The sequence below is a fragment of the Psammomys obesus genome, unplaced genomic scaffold, assembly GCF_907164565.1.
Source record: "Psammomys obesus unplaced genomic scaffold, mPsaObe1.curated_primary_1811, whole genome shotgun sequence".
In the NCBI taxonomy this organism is placed as follows: Eukaryota; Metazoa; Chordata; class Mammalia; order Rodentia; family Muridae; genus Psammomys; species Psammomys obesus.
Window position 1 is genome coordinate 1 of NW_026594366.1, and position 7511 is coordinate 7511.

Here is a 7511-nt window from a genome sequence, read left to right on the forward strand (position 1 = left end):
CCCCATGTACTTCTTCCTGGGAAATTTAGCCTTTGCGGATGCCTGTATTTCAACCACAGTGACCCCCAAAATGCTTACAAAATTTTTGAATAAGAATGACATGATATCCCTAGGTGGGTGTTTTGCCCAATATTATTTTTTTTTGTATCAGTGCAACCACAGAGATTTTCCTCCTGGTAGCAATGGCCTATGACCGCTATGTAGCCATCTGCAATCCTCTGCTCTATCTAGTGGTGATGTCCAAAAGACTCTGTACCACGTTAATTAGTATATCATACATAATTGGTTTTGTAAACTGTGGACTTAATATAGGATTATTATTTAGATTAACATTCTGTAAATCCAATATAATTGACCACTTCTACTGTGAAATCTTGCCACTCTATACAATTTCTTGCACAGATCCATCCCTTAATGAACTGGTAGTTTTTATTTGTGCTTCCTCCATACAAATCAGTACCTCTGTGACTATTGTAGTCTCTTATGCCCATGTCCTATTTGCTGTCCTGAACATGAAGTCTGAGATGGGCAGAAGAAAAGCTTTTTTCACCTGCAGTGCTCACCTGTTCTCTGTCTCTCTGTTCTATGGCACTCTCCTCTTCATATATGTGAGTCCTGGGTCTGGATCAGTTAAACAAAAGGATAAAATGTATTCACTGTTTTACACCGTTGTGATTCCTCTGTTAAACCCCTTTATTTACAGCTTAAGAAACAAGGAAGTTTTGGGTGCTTTGAAAAAAGTCATAACATGACAATCATTTTTAGAAAATTTTGAAACTTGTTCTATTGATTGACTTTACCTCTCTTTTGCAATGTATAATCATATTTAATCCTGTGTATTATACACAACTGAAATTCTACTTATTGTTAAATAAAAAATAAAAGTTTAGACTGTTAATGGATGTCTTAGTAATATGATTATTAAAGAAGTAATGAGGACCTTAAGAGCTAATTCCAGTTATTTGTTGTTTTGAAATTCATACTCACTGTGAAAGTTACTTTATTAATTTCTTCATTAGACTGACAAACTTTTGCTTTAGGATCTATATTAAATATCTTAAAATGTATTTTTATTAAAAAGCAAAGGTCCTGATGAGACCTGATAAGCTAGGTTCAGAGGGTAGGGGAGAATGATCTCTCCTATCAGGGGACTAGGGGAGGGACATGGGAGGAGAAGAGGGAAGGAGGGTGGTATTGGGAGGAGTTTAGGGAGGTGGCCACAGCTAGGTTACAAAGTGAATAAATAATAATAACAATAAAGAAAAAATAAAAAAGCAAACTTAGGTTATGTAATAATTTATGACTCATTTTTTTCTTTTAAGTAATTCTTGGGGAACGTACATTTAAATCATTTAAATAATCTGTAATTATATTGCCAGTACATAGGTAAATAACACTTATATAATGTGTGACAAGGAATACCATCCAAACACTTAGATGGGGGCAATTATTGAGATTTAAGAGTAATCTGAAAGGGATAAATATTGTATTTACATTTATTGAAAGTTCTCAAATTATTAAAAATCAATGAGCATTTTGAATGGAGCATAAAAATAAAATTTTATTTTACTTTTTATAAAACAACTGTCCTTTTTTTGCCTATCCCTATCATTTGTTTTCACTTTTTTTTTTTTTTTTTTTTTGGCTCTGAACCAGAGATCTGGGTGCATCTTCTAGTCAAGGTCTCCAAATGAATCTTACTAGGAGTAAGATGAACAGATAGACTGTCCTTCATGTCTTGAGCTACATGAAAACAGAATATTATTACAGAATGTCATTACAGAATATTTTTGCTGTGACTCTTTATAATTTCTCTGACTACTGGAACAACATAAGAAAGAGGGAAACAAATTGAACATATCAGCTGCAAAAATCATAACACAGGCTACAGGAAAATATTGCAGTACTATTTACTCAAACTTTTGAGGGGCAAAGGAACAGAACTGTTGCAGTGAATGTGAAATGGTCCCATAGGCTCTGTTGTTGGACACTTAGTCTACAGTTGGTGGGACCGTTTGGAATGGGTATGGAACGTTTAGGAGGTACAGCTCTGCTAGAGGATGTGGGCCAGGGCAAGCAGGCCTTGAGAAACTTATAATTCCAACTCTCTTCTCATTTTTGCTCTACTTCATGAGTACAACTCTGCTGTGCCCTGCTGCTTTAAGCTCTGCCTCAGAGACTGCATTGCTCAGGAACTGCAAACCTAAATCAATGCTTTACCATCATGGAAAGCAGCTCAGACAGAAGATTAGCACCAGGTAGTGTTGCTGTGATTATCCTGATCGTCTGTGTCTTAGGCCTTTGGAACTCCTTTGCAGCAGGAATAAGGAATAGTTTGAAAGTTTGGGAAAGAGAAGCTCAGGAGTGCTGTAAGTAGAGTGTAGTGGGCCGTTCTAAAGAGAGTTTGGAATGTCAGGAGGTAGAGAAAAAAATACTGAACTTTTCAGCCTGCTTCATGATAGAACACAGGGGTGAGTAAATATGACCTAGAGATCTTTCATGGTACACCACTGCAAAGAATCTGGAGGCACCTCAAAAAACCTGATTGATAATGAATTTTTTAAAAAATCGCTTAATATGTTCCATAGTAGAAAATATAAGTTAGGACAACATTCAGGTGTTGTTGTAATTATTTCTCTTTGTTCTCATTTAGATCTACAGAGACGGGACAGGGACAGGGCTTGGGGAGAGAGAAAGTAGAGGGAGAGACAGACAGCAATAAGTGAGTAAAAAGAGGTTTTAAAATGTGCCTGTGGTAAAGAGAGTTTGTAAGATTGAAGTTTTCAACAAGAAGGGGTACAGTATAGAGCAACTGTAATGGACAAAGGAATAAGTTCCATTAAAGTGAAACCTCGTCCTTTCCAATGGGACAGTAAAAAAAGTGCTCCCAGGAGGTTATCACACTGATGCCAAAATTTGTGCAGACACCAGATCGGCATAGCGCACTACAGCCCAGAACCCCTGGACTCAAGCGATACTCCTGTCTCAGCCTCCCTAGTAGCTGGAAGTATAGGCGTGCATCACCTGAACAGAACACCAACAGCACAGGCTCTAAGAGCAACAATTAATAAATGGGACCTCATGAAACTGAAAAGCTTCTGCAAAGCAAAAGACATTGTCATCAGAACAAAACAAAACCCTACAGACTGGGAAAGGATCTTCACCAACCCTCTATCTGACAAAGGCCTAATACCCAGAATATATAAAGAAGTTAAGAAGTTAAACAGCAACAAATCAAGTATTCAGTTTAAAAATGTGGTACAGAGCTAAGCAGAGAATTCTCAATAGAGGACCTTAGAATAGCAGAGAAACACTTAAAAAAATGCTCAATGTCCTTAGTCATCAGGAAAGTGAAAATCAAAACGACCCTGAGATTTCACCTTACATCTTTCAGAATAGCTATGATCAAAAACTCAAGTGACAACACATGATGGACAGGATGTGGAGGAAGAGGAACCCTTCTCCATTCCTGGTGGGAATGTAAACTTGTACAACCACTTTGGAAATCAATCTGGTGCTTTCTCAGACAATTAGGAATAGTGCTACCTCAAGATCCAGCTATACCACTCCTAGGCATATATCCAAAAGATGCTCAAGTACACAACAAGGACATTTGCTCAACAATGTTTGTAGCAGCTTTATTCTTAATAGCCAGAAACTGGAAACAACCCAGATGTCCCTCAGTTGAGGAATGGATACAGAAATTGTGGTACATTTGCACAATGGAATACTACTTAGCAATTAAAAACAAAGAAATCATGAAATTGCAGGCAAATAGTGGGATCTACAAAAGATCATCTGATTGAAGTATCCCAGAAGCAGAAAGATACACATGGTATATAATCACTTATAGGTGGATATTAGACATATAACATAAGATAATCATACTAAAACCTGTATACCTAACGAAGGTAATCAAGTAGGAGGACCCTGGTAAGAAGCCCAACCTTCATTCAGAAAGACAAATAAGATGGGCATCAGAAGAGGGAGAAAACAGGGAACAGGACAGGAGCCTACCACAGATGGCCTCTGAAAGACTCTATCCAGCAGGGTATCAAAGCAGATGCTGAGACTCATAGACAAACTTTTTACAGAGTGTAGGGAATCTTATGAAAGAACGTGGAGATAGAAAGACCTAGAAGGACCAGTTGCTCCACAAGGAGAGCAACAAAACCCAAAAATCTGGGCACTGGGGTCTTTTCTGAGACTGATACTTCAAACAAGGACCATGTGTGGAGATAACCCAGAACCCCTGCACAGAAGTAGCTCTTGGCAGCACATTGTCAAAGATTATTCCCCAGTAATAGGAAGAGGGACTGTCTCGTGGGCTGTCTCTTTGATCACATCTCCCTGAATGGGGAGCAGACTACCCAGTCCACAGAGGCAAAGAAGCCAGTTATGATGAGACCTGATAGACTAGGGTTAGATGGAAGGGGAGGAGGACTTCCCTATCATTGGACTGGGGGAGGGGCATAGGAGAAGAAGAGGAAGGGAGAGTGGGATTGGAAAGGGATGTGGAAGGGTGCTACAGCCGGGATACAAAGTGAATAAGCTGTAATTAATAAAAAGAAAAAAGTAAAAAAAAAAAAAAGAATAGCATAAAATAAAAATAAAAAAATTTCCTAAACATTATTATTGATTGAAGTTTAAAAAAGATGGTTGGTCAATTGCATCTAAAATATCAAAGAATGTCAGTGTAGCTAATACATTTACTTATAAGTGACCTTTAATATTTGGGTTTTAGAAAGCAAAGAAGTCTATGTAAGACCAGTTATAATGGGTATTTTATAATAATTAGCTGAATAATAAACAATGCCTGGCAGATTGGCTTTATCCTATAGGGAGTTCATGGTACCATTGAGAGTGTTTTAGTATTAAGTTTAAAAATAGAATTGAAAAGGATAAGAACTATATATCCCCTACAAACTACTTTTGTTAAAGAAAATTGACCTGAGAAGGACAGTTGCCACAGACACTCATGTTTCTAAAGCTTGAGTATCTTCATGGAGATTTAAGTTTTGGGGCATCTATTCCTGCAGAGATTTCTATAGAAATTTGGTGAGAAAACATTATTTCATTGTCATCTTTAATAGTTCAAAAATTTCATTACCAAAAGTTTGTCTTAATTTGCCGATACCTGCAAGGAAATGATGATGTGGGAATATCTGTACGAAATTTATGTAACAAATATGATATGCAACAGTCCTGAAAAGCTATAAAAATATTTTGTTATTTTGTTCACTTTCTCTAAATCCCTGCTGACTCACAGTTATGTGTTTATACACCAAAGATTTGAGTTCAATTACACAAATTTGTAAGAGTCCATGCGGTCAAACTCTATGCTGTGATTCTTATTAAGGAAGTTGCTTTCTGACTTTGGAAAGTTCCATAATCAAGATGAATTGTTAGTTCCTGAGGTCACAGGGCTGTGGGGCTTCAGATGGCATCTATGCTTCCTCACCTGGTTATTAAGTTCCCGGAGAATCGTGGGAATATGAAGAGAGAAAGAGTCCCCACAACGACAGCATCTGTTTCATGCTAAGTGTTTGGCAGACAGAAAACAAAGGTCATCTTATGTTTTTGAGATATACAGCTGAATATTTAATAATTTTTAAAACATTACCTGCTTCTCTGCTATTTCATCATCTAACAAAACTCCAAGCATTTTTTCTTTCTTATTCCCAGTAAAGTCATAGTTGACCTAGCTCCCTGAAGAGTTTTTCTATTTAATTGGAGCAATCCAAAAGTCTCCATATGCAACTTTTTGTACTATCAGTTCTTCTACACGTTTTCATTGCCTCATTATTTCTTGCATATCCTTTTTAAAAAAGTTTTTTTCTCTTCCTAAAAAATAAGCAAATGATTTGAGAAAAATACATTTTTGTCAGATCACAGATTTGAGAATGGAGCTGTTGTGAGTACATGTTGGGAGAAATCTCACTGAGCTGATCTGGTCCTAAGACTATGTCACTATCCCTATTCATTGGATGATTAGACAAATATCTGATTATTTCTAAGTGGTCAGCCACAATGTTAAATTAAGAACACAGAGATGCAGATACACAAACCTCCTCAAGCTCCGAATTATGCATACTTATCATTACAGAAATACTGTAAGGTGGTCCTGACTTGAAGGCTTTCCCTGGTTTTTTGGACAGGATCTGACACCACTACCCAGCTAATTACACTCATGGCTACACATGGCTTGGTAAAATTCTCTGCCTTGCATGTTATGGCTGTGGGCATTATAAATTAGTTAGTTGAGTGTTTTACTTAATTGATTATTTAAGTAAACACAGTTTTTTTTTAATCACTTATAAGGAATGAAGATATTGGAATCTTTGGTCATTCGCTCTATGGTGATGTGCTCTGTAATATTAACCAGCACGTTTAATTTTACAACCTCCCTCAAGCAAATCAAAAGCTCAGGAAACACCATGAAAAATCTTTTTAAAGCCATGGGCAACGGAAATATTAAATTATTCTTCATTTAATGGGAAATTCTCCACACACATGTTTAAATTACGTTTCTTTGATCTCTCATTAATATGTAAAGAAATTGTGAACACTTGTCTGTATATGTGTTTTACCTTAAAATAGGAGTGATTGTGACATGCTGGATTAACATTAGTAACAGGTTCTTAGGACAAACAAAATTCAAGTGTCTTTAATCTCATAAAGAAATGAGTTACTCTGCTTTACATGTATTTAGCAGAAAATAAAACTTGAAATTTTTATTCAAAATTTGTGTTTGTTGTTACATAATCAGGTAAAATATTTGAAAAGAATACAAAGAGTGGAAATATTTCAATTACTACTTCATTACCTGACCTACTTATGTCTTAGAATGAGAGGTACACAAATATAATTGATACCCCAAATAAGTCCCATTTCTTTACCTATATTTGAAAGCTATATATGAAATGAAAATAGAATAATGCCATTTGGGAGGGAGAAGAGAAATATTAGAGGAGAGGGAAAAACCTAAAGAGTTAATTAAGCATGATCAAAATCCATTATTAATGATATAAAAGGGCAATTATGTATAAAGCAATTGTTTAAACAATAAAACTTTTCAACTTATGCTTGTTTTTTAAAATATTTTAGCATAAAGTGGATTTTGCATTTTTATCATTCTAAATTTTGAATAGAAGTTATACATTATAAATACATTTAGATTAAACATAGTCTAAATATATATTAAATTATATATAATTTATGCTTATCTATATGCATAAGGCTAGGTGAAACAATGTCTTATGGCCTCCTCACTTACTTTTCAGCTAATTGCATGTTATAAAATGTATACATCAAAACTCTTCAGAAAATGATTGTTATTTCAGGAAAGCTTAGAAGGCAGAAACAGTAAACTCAGTTCCTGTTTATTGAGGAGCATCTAACATATATGAATGTTGACTATCATCCATCCTCATGGAGTCTTGGTCATAATATCCTTGTCTCATGTCTGTGCAGTGAGCAGCCTGAGGGACGTGATGGAGGAAAACAGGACT

At 35.9% G+C, this 7511-nt stretch overlaps 1 pseudogene; it reads left to right on the top strand.

Moving 5' to 3' along the window:
• The first annotated feature begins 4 nt into the window (after nucleotides 1–4).
• LOC129685244 (olfactory receptor 5AC1-like) lies at nucleotides 5–752 on the top strand (annotated as a pseudogene).
• The last annotated feature ends 6759 nt before the right edge of the window (nucleotides 753–7511 follow it).